At 51.8% G+C, this 16348-nt stretch overlaps 1 long non-coding RNA gene across 1 annotated transcript; it reads right to left on the bottom strand.

Annotated features, from left to right (window-relative positions):
- Positions 1-598: 598 nt before the first annotated feature.
- Positions 599-14766, bottom strand: LOC142818432 (uncharacterized). Its single transcript, XR_012895908.1, has 2 exons — positions 4348-14766; positions 599-4117 (listed from the first exon to the last, which is right to left on the bottom strand). It is a non-coding gene; the product is annotated as an uncharacterized LOC142818432 (long non-coding RNA).
- Positions 14767-16348: the final 1582 nt, after the last annotated feature.

Below are 16348 nucleotides of genomic sequence, written 5' to 3'. Positions count from 1 at the left end.
CCAAGCCTCAGAGAAGCCTTGACTTACAATCAACAAGACCCTGACTCCTCGCTTAGTCAGCCTTGCCTGGCCAGCAAGACTGACTTGAGCCACCATGGACTGGTAACGATGCACCATCTGCAGGACCTGTGTGTGTGTGAAGGCATATGCTCTTTTCATTTTGTATTTTCAATAAATGCGGCGTATTGCTTTTTCCCCTAGAAAAGATCCCGTGTGCGTCTTATGAGCATAACACTCCTGCCCCACCCCCATCCCACAGTCCATTTCACCATAGCCACCAATAATCAAAGGGCTATTTCCTGGACTGCTCAGCCCACACATGCAGCAAGTAGTGCTCCAGTTCATTCCTATAGGTTCCAGCAGTACTCCCCCCCCCTTCTCCCCTATCCACAAGCATTCCACTAGTCTGTACTCCACACCTCTTCCCCTGCCCACACTCTTCACTACCTCTGCCTGCCCCAGTCCCATACCCAATGACAACTTGAACCACAACAACCAGGAACCTTTTAAATTATTTTTTTAATCCACTTTGTGCTGCTGAATATTGGTAAGTTTCTGGCAACCTGAAATAAAGCTAATCTGTCATAAGGCAGAAAAATTAGTGAAATTACTTTATTTTTTGGACCATTACATTAACCTCTCCCTCTGTACCGATCTAGTAGACCAGGTAGAGACAGGCATTTAGGATACTGGATTTCTCTCAAAAACCTGCACTTCCTCTCACATTGATGCCAATTGTGCTGAGGTGTCTTCTGTTCTGTGAACTCTCCCAGCATGTCCGATTTCAGTGCCTGAGTGGTTCTGAGCAGCTCACCTTTCCCCGCCAGAGCGAATGAGCAGAAACTGATTCATAGTCCCAGATCTCAACTGCTTTATGGCTGAAAACAAAAATTACACAATAAAATACATCCTTTTTAAAGTCGTGGAGGAGGTGAGAGCAACCTAATTCTTAGCAAAGGGACCTCAGGGTTTTCGACCCAGCCCCCCACCCCTGCAGGCTGTCACTGGAAGAAGGCTGGTACCTGGCAGACCGACGCCCTTTCATTATTGCACTGCTAGCTACAAGTTTGACAGTAGTGCAACAGGGAAAGAGTGGCAGCCTGCCTGGTGGTTTTCAGTGCAGGCCATGCCTCAGGCTTGGAACAAGGTGGAGATTCCTTTGTTTATTGTAAGGACACAAAATGCTTTCCACACCTCTCCCCACCTCCCCAATAAAAGGAAGAGGAGGGAGTTAAAGCAAGGACAAGAAACGGAATCAGCTGTGAAATGAGAATGGTTCTTTTATAGTGGGAATCTCCCACCTGCACCCCCCACTCCCAAACCCAGCCTGGCTTCCCCAGGTCGATTGACACACAGCCCTGGGGAATGCAATGTATCAGAGCTGTCATTGCAAGCTTGTGGAGAAGGCTCAGACATGAGCTGCAGTTGTAAAGGGGGGGGGGGGGGGCACGGTGCTCCCAAGGCAGCTCCAGCCCTGCTGCTGGAGGGAACTGATTGGAAACCTCTTTGGCTGAGGGCTGCTTTGTAATCCAGTCTGAAGTTCCCTCCCTCTATGCACTTTTCCTGGGCCTCAAAGGTCCTACAAGAGAGCAAGGGGACCACCTGAAAATACTGGTACAGGCCACCCACTCAGTCATTTCAAGCTTCTGTCAACCCCTCCTCTTTCAGCTGATAATTTACAAAGAGGAATAAGAGATTTAACACCCCCCCCCCCCCCCCACACACACACACACCACTTTCCCACATATCTTACCATAAAGCTTGCAGAAAAAATCTTTATCAAATAACCGTTCAGAGCCATTGCCCACATGTTCTGAGGGCTCAGGCTTCAAACTACTAGACAGAGAGGCATGGGCCAGCTACATGAACCACTCTCATTAGTTATTTACACATAGTATCATAATATAAATCACAGCTCCATAAACTGCTGCTTATGAGTCCAGGTGCTTGGATAAAACTTAGGGTACGTCTACACAGCAGGGCTTAACTCGAAATAAGCTATGCAAATTGAGCTACGTCAATTACGTAGCTTATTTTGAAATAGGGAGTATCTACACAGCACTTATTTTGAAATAGAGCACTCTTCCTCTGACTTCCCTTACTCCTCGTACCATGAGGGTTACAGGAGTCGGAGTAAGAAGTCCTCCATCTGGACAATATTTTGACACTATCAACTAAGCTAGATTTGTTTGAAAGGCTATTGGGATTCTAGCTTCAGCTGCTATATAAAATGCTGGTTTTCAGACTAAGGGTGTCTCTACACAGCACATTCCAAAATAACTATGCAAGTGTCTACACAGTAATTCTGTTATTTTGAAATAATTTTGAAATAACGAACAACTCATTCCAAAATCTGTAAACGTCATTCCACAAGGAATAATGCCCATTTCAAAATAGCTATTTTGGAATAGGGTGTGTGTGGACAAAGCAGCTAGAGTTACTTTGAAATAAGGGGCCTCCTGCTGGCCACTCCGTCCACACCCCTCAGGACTCTATAGTTCAGTGGGCCCCAACGCGGTGCCTGTGGGTGCCATGGCGCCCGCCGGGGCATTTGTGCGCGCCCACTGAATGATCTGGGCGGCCCCTGCCCCAGGCGCGCAGCACATGCGCGGCCCTGCCCCCGAACGCGTGGCAGCCCCAAAAGGTTGGGGACCACTGCTATAGTTCCTCTTCCCCTACAGCCCTTAAAGCTGCAGCAACAGGGGCAAGGGCTTGTGGCAGAAAGCTGGCCCTGACAGCCTCCAGCCAGACTGCTGCTGTCACAACCAGTCCTAGGGCCATCATGAGTGACCCACAAGCTCCTCAAGAGCCCTCTCCTCCGCTCCCAGGGAGCACTCTGATGACTCCCAGGAGCCTGCCAGGTGCCAAAAGAGGCACGTGCCTTCCTGGTCTGGGACAGAGATCGTGACCCACATTGAGGTGTGGGGTGAGGAGGAAAACCTCCAGGATCTCCACACCAGATGGAGCAACGCCAACATCTACAGCTGCATGGCCGACAGCCGGGCCACATCCAGACCCAGGAGCAGGTCTGGATGAAAGTCAAAGAGCTCTGACAAGCCTATTCCAGGTTGAGGGAGCACAGCTCCTGTTCCGGGGCAGAACCCCACTCCTGCCCCTATTACCAGGACCTGCACCGCATCCTGGCAAGCGGTGCAGCCCCTTCCCCACATTTGGTGGTCAACTCAGGGCTGGAGATGCCCGTCGTCACCCGCCCAGGGGGCAGAGCTGGTCATGGGGAAGAGGAGGAGGATGACAGTGACCCCAACACAGCCAGCACCGTCACCATGCTTACCCTGGAGCTAGTACCCCATGGCCCGGATGTGTCCCAGGCATCCTCCGAGGCCAGGGAAGGAACATCAGGTGAGTGATCTTAGGTACCTGACACAGACAGGGTGGAGGTGACGGGAGGTGAGGGGCTGGGACACGCTCCTCACTCAGCCTTCTTGGCCTGAGGATTGCGCTGCAGTCCGTGCACGTGGATGCACATGCGGCACCAGTCTGTGCCACACAGCCCCAGGAGGCTACACCACAGCACCCCTGGGCTCCTGCTCACAGGATCTGGGGAGGTCGCTCACACATCTGACACCTGGGTGAGACACCCTCCTGCCACTAGAAGGAGGCTGGGGACATGGCCCCACACACACACTTAGGAGTGATGCACACGGGGTCAAGGTATCTGGTGTAGGGCTTCATGAGCCAGGATATGAGAGGGTAGGCTGCACCCCCCACGATGCACAGTGGCATGTCCACATCCCCAACCCTGATGGTGCGCTCAGGAAAGAAAATGCTGGCTTTCAGCTTCTGCAAGATGTTGGATTTTCTGAAGATGCGGGCATCGTGCACCTTCCCTGACCACCCGATTAAGATGTCGGTGAACTGCCTGTGGTGGTCGACGAGGGCCTGCAGGACCATGGAGAAGTAGCCCTTGCAGTTAATGTAGACAGATGCCCAGTGGTCAGGGACCCAGATGGGGATGTGGGTGCCATCAATAGCTCCCCCCCCCCCCCACACACACACACAGTTGAGGAAGCCCATGGCGGAAAAGCCGGTGACGATGGGGTTCACGGCTGAGGTGGATGACTCTGCACAGCAGCACGGTGTTCGCAGCCCTCACCACCTGTAGGAGACAGACAATCACGGGGATGCCAGAGCTCTCGGCAGGTCCCAGAGCCCACCCCCCTACATAGCCCATCCCCTGGCGAGGCTGTGTGAGGGCAGGTTTGAAAAAACACCTGGGGAAGGGGGCTTCCCCTAACACCACCCCCATCCCCAAGCCCCCCTTTCCCTAGGGTTCCCCATTCCATCAGTTCACTCCCCCCCGTGGGACAATAGCCGAGAGTGCCATACCTGCATGATGAGAGCCCCAACGGTCGACTTCCTCACACCGAACTGGTTCCTGACAGATTGGTAACTGTCCGGCGTAGTGAGCTTCCACACAGTGATGGTGACCTGCTTCTCCCGGGGGATGGTGGATCGCATCTGGGTGTCCCATCACGTGAGGGCAGGGGCGAGCCAGGCACACAGCTCCAGAAAGGTGTCCTTCTGCATGTGGAAATTCTGGAGCCACTGCTGGTTATCCCACCGCTCCATAACAGGCCAGTCCCACCAGTCGGAACTGGTGTCCAGCCACCAGAAGCAGTGGTGCACAGTGGGGTGCATCTGGAAGAGCTGCGCACCCAGACAGATAGTGAGGGTCTCCTCAATGAGCTGGGGGTTGCGTTCCTGCAGGGCCAGGAGGGCAGCCTGCAGGAACTGCCGCATGAGCAATAGGGGCTGTCGCGTGAGCAGAGGCAGCTCCGGCTCCATGGCTGGCAAGCTGAGGTGTCGCAAGGAGAATCACAGCAGTCAGAGAAAAGGCTTTGCTGTCCCTGACGGTACGTCTACACTACAACGTTAATTCGAACTAACTTAATTCGAATTAGTTAATTCGAACTAAGCTAATTCGAACTAACGCGTCTAGAACTAAAAACTAGTTCGAATTAGCGTTTTGCTAATTGGAACTAACATGTCCACATTAAGTGGACCCTGAACCAGGCTTAAGGATGGCCGGAAGCAGTGCCGGCAGGGCATCAGAGGAGGACTTAGAGCGTGGAGATGCTGTCTCAGGCTAGCCGAGGGCTGCGCTTAAAGGGACCCAACCCCCACCCCGGACAGACAGTTCTCAGGGGTGCCCTGCTTGCAAAGCAGTCCTGGCTTGGAGTGCCCTGAGTGCCCACACTGGGCACATCACACCACTCGGCCATCAGACCGGCTGCACTTGCCGCAGGCTGCCATCTGGGGAGAGGGGGCAATTGGGGGGCTGCAGGAGAGCTTCCACCCCCAGAAGCCCGCAGAGCCAGCCCAGTCCTCCCCATCGGGGGCTCGTACCCCATTCCTCCCTCACCTCCTTCCACTTACCCTTCCCTAGCCCCTTTTCTTGATGTACAATTGTGTTCAAAAATGGAATCTGTCTTTACTGAACAAAACTGGGGGAGACTGGGAAAAGGAGGTGGGAGAGGGGAAGAGAGAGGGTGGGAGACGGGAGGGCAACTAAAATGATCAGGGGTTGGGAACAGGTCCCATATGAAGAGAGGCTAAAGAGACTGGGACTTTTCAGCTTAGAAAAGAGGAGACGGAGGGGGGACAGGATAGAGGTCTCTAAAAGCAGGACTTGGGTGGAGAGGGTGCATACAGAAAAGTTCTTCATTAGTTCCCATAATAGAAGGACTAGAGGACACCAAAGGAAAGGAATGGGTAGCAGGCTTCAAACTAATAACAGAAAGTTGTTCTTCACAAAGCAAAGAGTCAACCTGTGGAACTCCTTGCTGCAGGAGGCTGTGAAGGCTAGAACTAGAACAGAGTTTAAAGAGAAGTGAGATCAATTCATGGTGGTTGGGTCCATGGAGTGCTATTAGCCAGGGGGTAGGAGTGGTGTCCCTGCCCAAAGTTTATGAAAGGCTGGAGAGGGATGGCACGAGACAAATGGCTTGGTCACTGTTGTCGGTCCATCCCCTCCAGGGTCCCTAGGGTTGGCCGCTGTCGGCAGACAGGCTACTGGGCTAGATGGACCTTTGGTCTGACCCAGGACGGCCATTGTAAGCTCAGAGCTCAGGGTTGGGGGTCTCAGTGGACCCCCTTGATTTTCATGCACACCTGCTCCTGGGTGGCCAGGCTGGCAGCTCTCCTGCCCTAGACGGCCACTTTCCTGTGCCTAGTGCGGAGATCGTGGACGAGGTCCACGATGTCTGCACTAGCCCAGGCGGGTGCCCGCCTCTTGCGGTCCCGGGCAAGCTCCCGGGAGCCGCCAGCCTGGTCCCAGGAAGAGGGGGAGGGCTGGGGGGCATCGGGTGGGTGGCTCGATCCGTGCCAGGTGCAGGGTCTGCTGGCTGGGTGCTGGCAGGCTTGCACCTGGCACAGGCACTGTAGCCAGCCCGTGCCCCTTTAAGGGCTCCGGGGCCGGGAGGGGGCAGACGAGTTTCCCTGGTGTTGGCCAGAGTGGCCACCAGGCAAACCTGGGGAGGGCTAGCCTCCCACTAGTTTGAATTAAGGGGCTACACACCCCTTAATTCGAACTAGTAATTCGAACTAGGCTTAATCCTCGTGGAATGAGGTTTACCTAGTTCGAACTAAGCGCTCCGTTAGTTCGAATTAAATTCCAACTAACGGAGCGCTAGTGTAGTGCCTATCAAAGTTAGTTCGAACTAACTTTGTAGTGTAGACATACCCTAAGAGAGGTAGCCAAGCAGGAGAAGAACCTGAGAAATGGCTGTCCGGGGGGTCCCTTTAAACATGAGTCTCAGCCTCAGGCAGCAGCTCCAGGAAGTAACTGCTGTCCTGATGCCCTGCCTGAAGTGGTTCCAGGTGTCCTTAAATGCGATTCAGTGTCCAATCAGCATGGATGAGCTATTACGAAATAAGCTATTTTGGAATAAAAAATCCAAAATAGCTTATTTTGAAATAAGCCTGCAGTGTAGACGTACCCTAAGTGCAGAAATACAAACAGCGCATGGGACTATCTCCTCCAATTCCTTGATTGTTTACAGCATTATGTTAAATCTGCCCCCTTCATACATCTCCCATCCCATACTACTTTAAAATGTAAGCATGTTGGGTTACTCCAGTTTCAAACAAGTACAACTGTTCATGCTTGTAATACCAGGCTGTTTTAGTACCCCGCCTAGTAACATCAAAAAATATACCAAATTACAGGCAGTCCCCGGGTTACGTACAAGATAGGGACTGTAGGTTTGTTCTTAAGTTGAATCTGTATGTAAGTCGGAACTGGTACATATTGTAGGGGAAACTCTAGCCAAACATTTCTCCAGAGCTCAGTTTTATTCTCCCACACCTCACTTCCCTCAGTCCTTTATTCTCAAGCTGAGGTGTCTGCTGAGAAAAGCCGCGGAGGACGTGGGCGGCGGGACCGCGGCGCGTCTCGGCGGTCTGCTGGGGGGGGGGGAGGGGAGGGGGAGGGGCACAGCTAGTGCGGGGTTGCCTCACCCCGTTTGTAAGTAGGGATCCGATGTAAGTCGGATCCATGTAACCCGGGGACTGCCTATACTCACAACTTGAGTCATTTCATTAGCATCTATACACAATTATTTGTCACAGGAACACTTAGATTCACAATAGCTAGGCAATTGATTGTGCAGAGAAGCTAACAATGTTCAAAATTTACATAAACCTTTGTCTTTAACTTGACCAGCACACTGCTTTCCTGTGAAGAATACCCTCCAAGGAAAAGACCCTATAAGCAATATTGCACTACTACCCTGATCACAAAAGCAGAGGCACTATTGATAGGGTCTCTTCCTTAAGGTTAGGAAGCTGGATTGTGCTTCCTGCAGCAGGTGACTGCTGGATCTCCATTACAGGTCTGCAAATGTGGAAGGAATAAAAAAAAGTTAGAAAATAAAGCATCCCTACAAAATAGAGCACCCCTATAAAGAATTATTCACCCCTGAAAGGGGAATAAGAAAGGTTAGTGAGTGTGCAAAACATTTTGTAAGTGCATGAGTGTTTTGGAAAATACAATGTCATAGCCCCCCCACCTCCACCTCCAATGACAAATTTAATTCCAGCATGAATTTTACCCAGATTTCTATACTCTTTCCCGGAAAGGTGTCATAATCCTTTTAAATCCAGATTTTTCCCTCCTCGGTCTAGACCAGGAGTCATCAACCATTTCAAACCAAAGAGCCAAACTACATCAAAATTCAGAACAAGTGATCAACAAACAGCCATAGAAGAATGCCTATTTGCATGACTGAAAATATACAACTTATGTCAATTATCAATAATATTGATTAATAATAGCATAAATGAAACATTGTACTCACAGACTTTATTGAATGGGGCGTCTGCTGCTGCATCTTTTCACACATTACTTTGAAGTTTACATCATCACTGGTCAAATCCAACTTCATGCAGGCATTCAGGCTGGCTTCTCTCAATCTTATGGCAGGGGGCTGGGGATGTGGGGGTGCAGGAGTCTGGGTTGGGGTGTATGAGGGGCTCAGGGCAGGGGGTTCAGGTGTATGAGGGGCTCAGGGCTGGGGTGTGTGTGGGGTGCAGGTGTGTTATGATGCTGTGGCCAGATGGGGGCTGGGCCCCAATTGGGGGCTTGTTGGCCAGTCTGCATTTTTAAATAAAGTAAAATATGATGTCCAACACAAAAGGTTTCAACATTGTCTTTATTTATGGCAGGGCTGGGGAACCTTTTTTGGGTCAGGGGCCACTGACCCACAGAACAATTAGTTGGGGACCACACAAGTGAGAAGCAAAAAACACAACCCCTCCAAAATCCTCCAACCCTCACTGATGTGACCCCCAACTGAGACAACTCACTCCCCTGGCACTCCAGCCCCATGGGGGACAGGAGGACAGGGAGGACTGGAGTTCCAGGGTTAGTGGATTTTGTGGGCCCCCCTAGGCTCTGGGGTGAGCACAAAAATGAGGGGTCCAGTGTGCAGGACAGGGCTGCCAGTGAGTGGGATAGGGATGGGGGTGCAGGATCTGGGTGGGAGGCAGGGTGCAGGAGCAAGCTCGGGGTAGGTGTCTGGTCAGGGAGGAGGGGGCAGGAGTAGGCCAGGGGAGCCAGGTCTTGGCACTGGGGGAGGGGGTGGTGTGCAGGGTCTGGGCATCATTTACTTGCTTTTTGCGCCTGGATGGGACGAGCTGTCATAACCACGAGGGCTGGCCAGTGCCTGGTGGCTAAGGGGTTAACTGTGGCTCCTGTTTCTAGCCAGGTATCTGGTCAGTCAACAGTAATGCAGGTAGGGATTTCAAACTGGGACAAAGGAATTTTTAACTTTCCCTCCTTTGTCTGATTCAGAGCGGTTTCTTCCAGGTAACAGGGAGATGGGAGGCCGTCTCTCTCTCTCTCTCTCTCTCTCTCCCCCCCCCCCCCAAGAAAAGTCTTCTCACAATGTGTAAGTAGGGCAAAGTTTAGTTAGCCCGTCAGGTTTTATTGTTTTCTGGAACTGAGGTCCGTGCTGTTAAAAGTGGTTTTTCTCTCTTTTGTAACTAAGTTTGAGCCCATAGGGGGTCCCCCATGAGCAGGGCTCGACAATCTATGTAATCTACTCACCCATGGCGAGTAGATTACATCCCGGAAGAGCCGGGTTCGGGCGATCTGCGCATGCGCAGAACGCCAGACAGCGCGGCTGGCGAGCAGGGCTCGCCGCGGCTCGGTGAGCCCTGCCCATGAGTATATTAATTGGTGGCTTTTTTTCATCTAGTCACTATGCTTGCAACTGTAATTTTGTTTTGATAATAAAAGTTTGTTTCTTTTTCTAATTAACCAGAATTGGTTGATTTGTGTGTCCTGGTGTTATCTTAGGGATGAAATTTCCCAAGCGATCTCTTCCCTGGTTCTCTTGGAATACTTGGGAGGTGGCAGTGGATAGTCCCCAAAATCCGGGTATTAGGATTTTTGGGGGGAGTTGTACCAAAGCCTGTAGAGACAAGGTTTTGGGGTGCTTTTGCAAGGCCCCACTCTTGCATTTGTCGTGCCAGAGTGGGGAACAGCCTTGACACAGGCCCTGAGACAGCTCCAACGGGCCCCCTCAGTCTCACACACACCACCCAGCGCCAGCCCAGGAGAAGCAGCAGCATCCCGCTCCCATCACCTCCCCAGCTGGCCAGTACTTGGGGGTTTCCAGGGACAAGTATCTCTTGGGCAGGATCTGCAGGCAGCGCTGGAAGAAGCGCACATGCCACTCCTTCAGGAAATCCAGCTGCTCCTCATCCCCAAAGCCCGGATCCTCTGCCACCATTAACCCCCTTGGCTGCAACCCCCCAGCCATTGTGCCCCCACACAGTGGAAGCCATAGGCTGAGCCCACCTGGCTGCTCCTGGAATCTCAGGCCCCAGGGGCAAGGGGAGCCCGGAGCCCCTCCTGGAGCAGGTGCTGCAGGATCCTCCAGGCTCAAACCAGCCACACCCAGGCCTGGCTTCCCCCAGACCCTGGTGCTGGTGTGGCTGTGCTCACAGCCTGCCCTCTCCTACCTCACAGAGGACCTCTCCTGTAGTGCCTGGCTGAGCGTGCACCTCTCCCTCCAATTGCTCTTCACCCACAAGCTGGTGGACCTGGCCGTGGTGAGAGCTGGATGGCGCGTTTCGAGCACCACCCCCGTGCCCACCGTCACCTGGACAGACTTCAGTAGCCACAGTTTCTGCATAACTAAGGGTGGGAAGGTTCTGCAGACAGAAGTGGCTGTTCAACACATTGGTGATCACATGCATAAACCTCATTCAAGAGGTAGGACACCGCTGCATCTTCTCCAAATTCAGAGCTGCCCCACTGAGGCTATGTCTAGACTGCAGGCTTCTTTTCGGAAGCTTTTCCGGAAGAAATCTTCTGAAAAAACTTCTTCTGAAAGAGAGCATCCACACTGCCCAATCACATCGAAAAAGCCATCTGCTTTTTCAAAAGATAATATCCACACTGAATAGACGCTCTCTCACATGTAAGCTGTGATTACTATGGACGGAGTGGCCACCAGGGCACCTGTGCTTTTTCCTCTTCTTGCGAAAGAACTCCCTCTTCCCCGTCCACACACACCTTTTTCTGAAAGAGCTATTTCGAAAAAGGCTTCTTCCTGGTAGAAAGAGGTTTACCAATGTCAGAAAAACCCCTCTGTTCTTTTGATTTTTTTCGAAAGATCGTGATTACAGTGTGGACGTAAGTGGAGTTTTTTCAGAAAAACTGCCATTTTGCTGAAAAACTCTGCAGTGTAGACATACCCTGAGTCAACCTGCTTTGCTCTAGCTGAGCTATTAAATAAACCTCTCCCATTATACTTGTTATCTAGTAACACTTGAGAATCTAGGGAGAAGAGGAAAGAAACTTTATTCCCAGGCCATCCCAAACCAATTCACAAATTTGACACTTTAAGCTTCTCTTTCCTCAGCCTACTTTCCAAAGGGTTAAAGAACGGACAATCCCCCAATTCACAGATTCCTGGCTAATTTATGCATTCCACAATGATCTGGTCTTGAGCATTAGACATCCCTGGCATTTGGCATTCTGGTGTGAGACAGCTCTCTATCGCCCTTTGATGATAGTTCGCTGGCCAAAAGAAACTAAAAACCAAGAGCACTACTGAAAAGTGGGATCAGGGCAGAGGATGCATTAATTGTTTTCAAATTAGACTGATAAGAAAAAACACATCCAATTTGCACCTCACTTTCCATCCACCCATGCCCTTTTTCAGGTGTTCCTTGGAGGCAGATAGGAATCTTTTTCTTCATTATTTGTATTAACCTTTATTTGCAGTAATTGAAGGGTCACGTTCCCAGAAAGTTGTTGTAAACGTATCAGAACCATTTTAGCAAAGTTGAGCATTTTCCTTACCTTGGCAAATTATTTTCTGTTAATCCTGCTTTTCAACAATCTTGGAGAGCCAGATCTTTAGTAAGACTAATGACATTTAAAAAGATACAGCTATGCTCAGCCTTCCCTTTTCCATCTATTCTGATCCAATAATTCCTGTCTCTCATTCACTTTTACTAATTTTTTTCCTTCTTCAGCCTGGATGTTATTTCAAACAGAACCATAACAACCCACATCCCTTTAACCTCTCTAATGGCCCAAATAACTGCTCCCACTGGTGAGTTTAAAGCTTAAAGTTACAGTTAACACACTTCAGGTGGCGTTACTATGCCACAGCAATCTAGGGGGAAAAAATACAATGTTAAACAATCTCTATACATCTTTGATCTGTGATATTATTATAAAACCTGCAGCTGGCAGGAGAGAGCAAGGGACAATTAAAATCATAGCTAAAATGAGGATGTTAAATTGCAGTTACCAAGCTAATCATATAGTCGATACAAATTGTATCGACTATACAATTAGTCGATAGGAGAGCTCTGCAGAGGCGCAGTGCGGGGAGCTCCAGGAGCCACCTGTGCTGCAGCTCTGCATTTTATATATAGTAAGAGCCACTGGGCTCTTACTACATTTAAAATGCAGAGGTGCAGCGACCAGCACGAGCCAGGACTGCTCGGTCCCAGCTTGCGCTGAGTCCAGCAGCCCCTGTTAATCGTGGACAGCCCTGGCTGGCAGGAACAGGGGCTGCTTGGTGGCAAAAGCCCCCATCCACTAGGGGCCCCCTGCAGGGCCCCTGCAGACAGCTGCTGCTTTGCAGCCAGCCTCCTCTATCCCTGCCCCCCCCCCCGCCCCGCCCCCTGTTGCCTCTGATAGAGGCAGCAGAGAGGGGGGCAGCTGGCACCCTGGAGACACTGCTGGGTTAACTGGCTTTTAAGCCAGCTTCCCCCAGCACTGGCTCCTGCTCCCTCCCCTCCTTGCTGCCTCTGATAAAGGGAACAAGAGTGAGGGGAAGCAACTAGTCAAGCCACTACTCGACTATCCAATAAGTTTATGCTTATCAGATAATCAACTAGTCGCTCACATCCCTAAGCTAAAAGTCTAGGACAGGGTGGGGAACCTAAGGCCCAGGGGCCTAATCCAGCCCCTGGCTTGCCTGGATTTGGCCCCCAAGGCTCAGGGCTCTTACTCCCAGCATCAGGGAACACCCCCCCTCCCCCCCCCGAGGCTGGGGAGGGGGGCGGGGGTCACAAAATCTACTAATCCAGGCCACCCAAGATCTGCTGTATGAGGGGAATGTGGGGAGTGTCTTTCTGCTTCTCAGTCCGGGGCCACGGCAGTGAGGAGTTTTTTTGTGTGGTCCTTGATTGATTTTAATGTGGGTCAGCAGCCCGCAACCCAGAAAAGGTTCCCCAACCCGGGAAAATTCACATTTATGTCAATTTGTGTTTATGCTGCTGTATCTGCACTTAATGCCTAGATTAAGGATGTAAAAGACTAGTCAACTATCCAATAAGCATTTGCTTATCAGATAGTATTTTGACTAGTCGACATCTCCCCCCTTTGATGCCTCTATAAGGGTATGTCTACAGTAAAAAGTTAATTCGAACTAACAGCCATTACTTCGAATTAACTTTGATAGGCGCTACACATACAAACCGCTAGTTCGAACTTAATTCCAACTAGGTAAACCTCATTCCACGAGGACTAAGCCTAGTTCGAATTAAGCAGTTCGAATTAAGGGCTGTGTAGCCCCTTAATTCAAACTAGTGGGAGGCTAGCCCTCCCCAGCTTGCCCTGGTGGCCACTCTGGGCACCACCAGGGAAACTCTTCTGCCCCCCTCCCAGCTCCGGACCCCTTAAAGGGGCACAGTCTGGCTACGGTGCCCGTGTCAGGTGCAAGCCTGCCAGCACCCAGCCAGCAGACCCTGCACCTGGCACGGCATGAGCCAGCCACCCGCTGCCACCCAGCCCTCCCCCTCTTCCCGGGACCAGGCTGGCGGCTCCCAGGAGCCTGCCCAGGGCCGCAAGAGGCGGGCGCCCACCTGGTCTAGTGCAGACATCGTGGACCTCATCCAGGCTTGGGGGGAGGCCTCCAACGTCCACAACCTCCACACTAGCCAAAGGAAAGTGGCCGTCTAGGGCAGGAGAGCTGCCAGCCTGGCCACCAAAGGCCACATGCGAACCCAGGAGCAGGTTTGCATGAAAATCAAGGTGGTCCAGTGAGACCCCTGGCCCTGAGCTTAGAACATAAGAACGGCCGTCCTGGGTCAGACCAAAGGTCCATCTAGCCCAGTAGCCTGTCTGCCGACAGCGGCCAACACCAGCTACCCCGGAGGGGATGGACCGAAGACAATGACCAAGCCATTTGTCTCGTGCCATCCCTCTCCAGCCTTCCACAAACAGAGGCCAGGGACACCATTTCTACCCCCTGGCTAATAGCACTCCAGGGACCCACCCTCCATGACTTTATCTAACTTCTCTTTAAACTCTGTTCTAGTTGTAGCCTTCACAGCCTCCTGCAGCAAGGAGTTCCACAGGTTGACTCTTTGCTTTGTGAAGAACTTTCTGTTATTAATTTGAAGCCGGCTACCCATTCATTTCATTTGGTGTCCTCTAGTCCTTCTATTATGGGAACGAATGAAGAACTTTTCTTTATGCACCCTCTCCACACCACTCATGATTTTATAGACCTCTATCATATCCCCCCTCAGTCTCCTCTTTTCCAAACTGAAAAGTCCCAGTCACTTTAGCCTCTCCTTACATGGGACCTGTTCCAAACCCCTCATCATTTTAGTTGCCCTTTTCTGAACCCTTTCCAAGGCCACAATATCTTTTCAGGGGTGAGGAGATCACATCTGTACACAGTACTGAAGATATGGCGTACCATAGTTTTATACTTCCCCTCCTCCTTCTTCCCTTGGCTTCCCCCTTCCAGCTCCCTCCTCCCAGGTTTCCCCCTCCCCTCTCCCACCCTCTCTCTTCCCCTCTCCCACCTCCTTTTCCCAGTCTCCCCAGAAGTTAATCCCCCCCCCCCAGTTTTGTTCAATAAAGAGAGTTTCTATTTTTGAACACACGTGTCCTTTATTTTGTACATCAGGAAGGGGGGCTAGGGAGGGGTAAGTGGAAGGAGGTGAGGGAGGAATGGGGCACGAGCCCCCGATGGGGAGGACTGGGGTGGCTCTGCGGGCTCCTCGGGGTGGAAGCTCTCCTGGATCCTGACAGCCGCCCGATTGACACCCCCCCCCCCCCCCCCCCAAGATGGCAGCCTGTGGCAAGTGCAGCCGGGCTGATGGCCGAGTGCTGTGATGTGCTGAGTGTGGGCACTCAAAGACAGGACTGCTTTGCTGTCCCTCATTGAGGTAGACAAGCAAGCGGGGAACCCTGAGAACTGTCTGTCTGGGGTGGGGGTCGGGTCCCTTTAAGCACAGCCCTTGGCTAGCCTGAGGCAGCAGCTCCACACACTAAGTCATAACCTGATGCCCTGCCGGCACTGCTTCCGGCCATCCTTAACCTCGGTTCAGGGTCCACTCAGTGTGGACATGCTAGTTCGAATGAGCAAAATGCTAATTTGAACTAGTTTGTAAGTCTAGATGCGCTAATTCGAATTAGCTTAGTTCGAATTAACTAATTCAAATTAAGTTAGTTCGAATTAGTGCTGTAGTGTAGACTTACCCTAAGATAGATAGAGGCAGCAAGAGGGGGGGAGAAGGAGTACTTCAAAGTGGCAGACGACTTTTCAAAGGGGCAGCTGCTGCACAGCTGATCTGTGGATCAGCTGTGCGGTGGCTGCACCTTTAAAATGCCGCCCATGTGCCTTTCAAAAGGCAGCCGTTGAGCCCAGGATCAGCTGGGGAGTTGATCCCGGGCCCCTCATAGCATTTCCCCAGAACCCAGGATCAGCTGGGGAGTCCCCATCTGATCCCGGGTTCCAGAGAAGTGCCACATGGAGCCTGGGATCAGCTGGGGAGTTCCCAGCTGACTCCGGGCTCCGCTGCCCCTTTAAAACAGGCGGAGGCGGCAATTTCAAAGGGGACTCCCAGCTGACCCTGGGCTCCGGGGATTCAAAGGGGCAGCTGCCGTGGAGCCCGGGGTCAGCTGGGGATTCCCCAGCTGACCCTGGGCTCCTAGTGGCATGCAGTGTAGCATGGAGCTCGGGGTCAGCGGGGGACTGTGAGTCCCCCGCTGCCCCCGAGCTCCATGGCTTTGAAATGCACAAGAGCCCCCACTGGGGACTCTTGTGCATTTGAAAACAGGCACCCCTGTGCAGGCCAGAGTCAGCAGTACTTCCCACTGGCCCCGGGCTGCAGGGCGAGTTCCGCATTCCTCCTTTGAAATGTACAAGAGCCCTTCCTGGGCCTCTTGTACATTTCAAAGGAGGAATGCGGAAGTGCCTGTCAAGTAGTCGATGGAAATTCCATTGACTAGTCAATTAACTGCATTTTAACATCCTTAGCCTAGATGTGTCTCAAGAATTTCCTTACATTCAATATGCCAAATAAACTTAAGGGCAGAACCCCTCTCCCCCTCACACAC

Source organism: Pelodiscus sinensis, chromosome 15 (genome assembly GCF_049634645.1).
Source record: "Pelodiscus sinensis isolate JC-2024 chromosome 15, ASM4963464v1, whole genome shotgun sequence".
In the NCBI taxonomy this organism is placed as follows: Eukaryota; Metazoa; Chordata; order Testudines; family Trionychidae; genus Pelodiscus; species Pelodiscus sinensis.
Note: the sequence above shows the minus strand (reverse complement) of the source record. Positions and strands in the feature narration are given on the sequence as shown.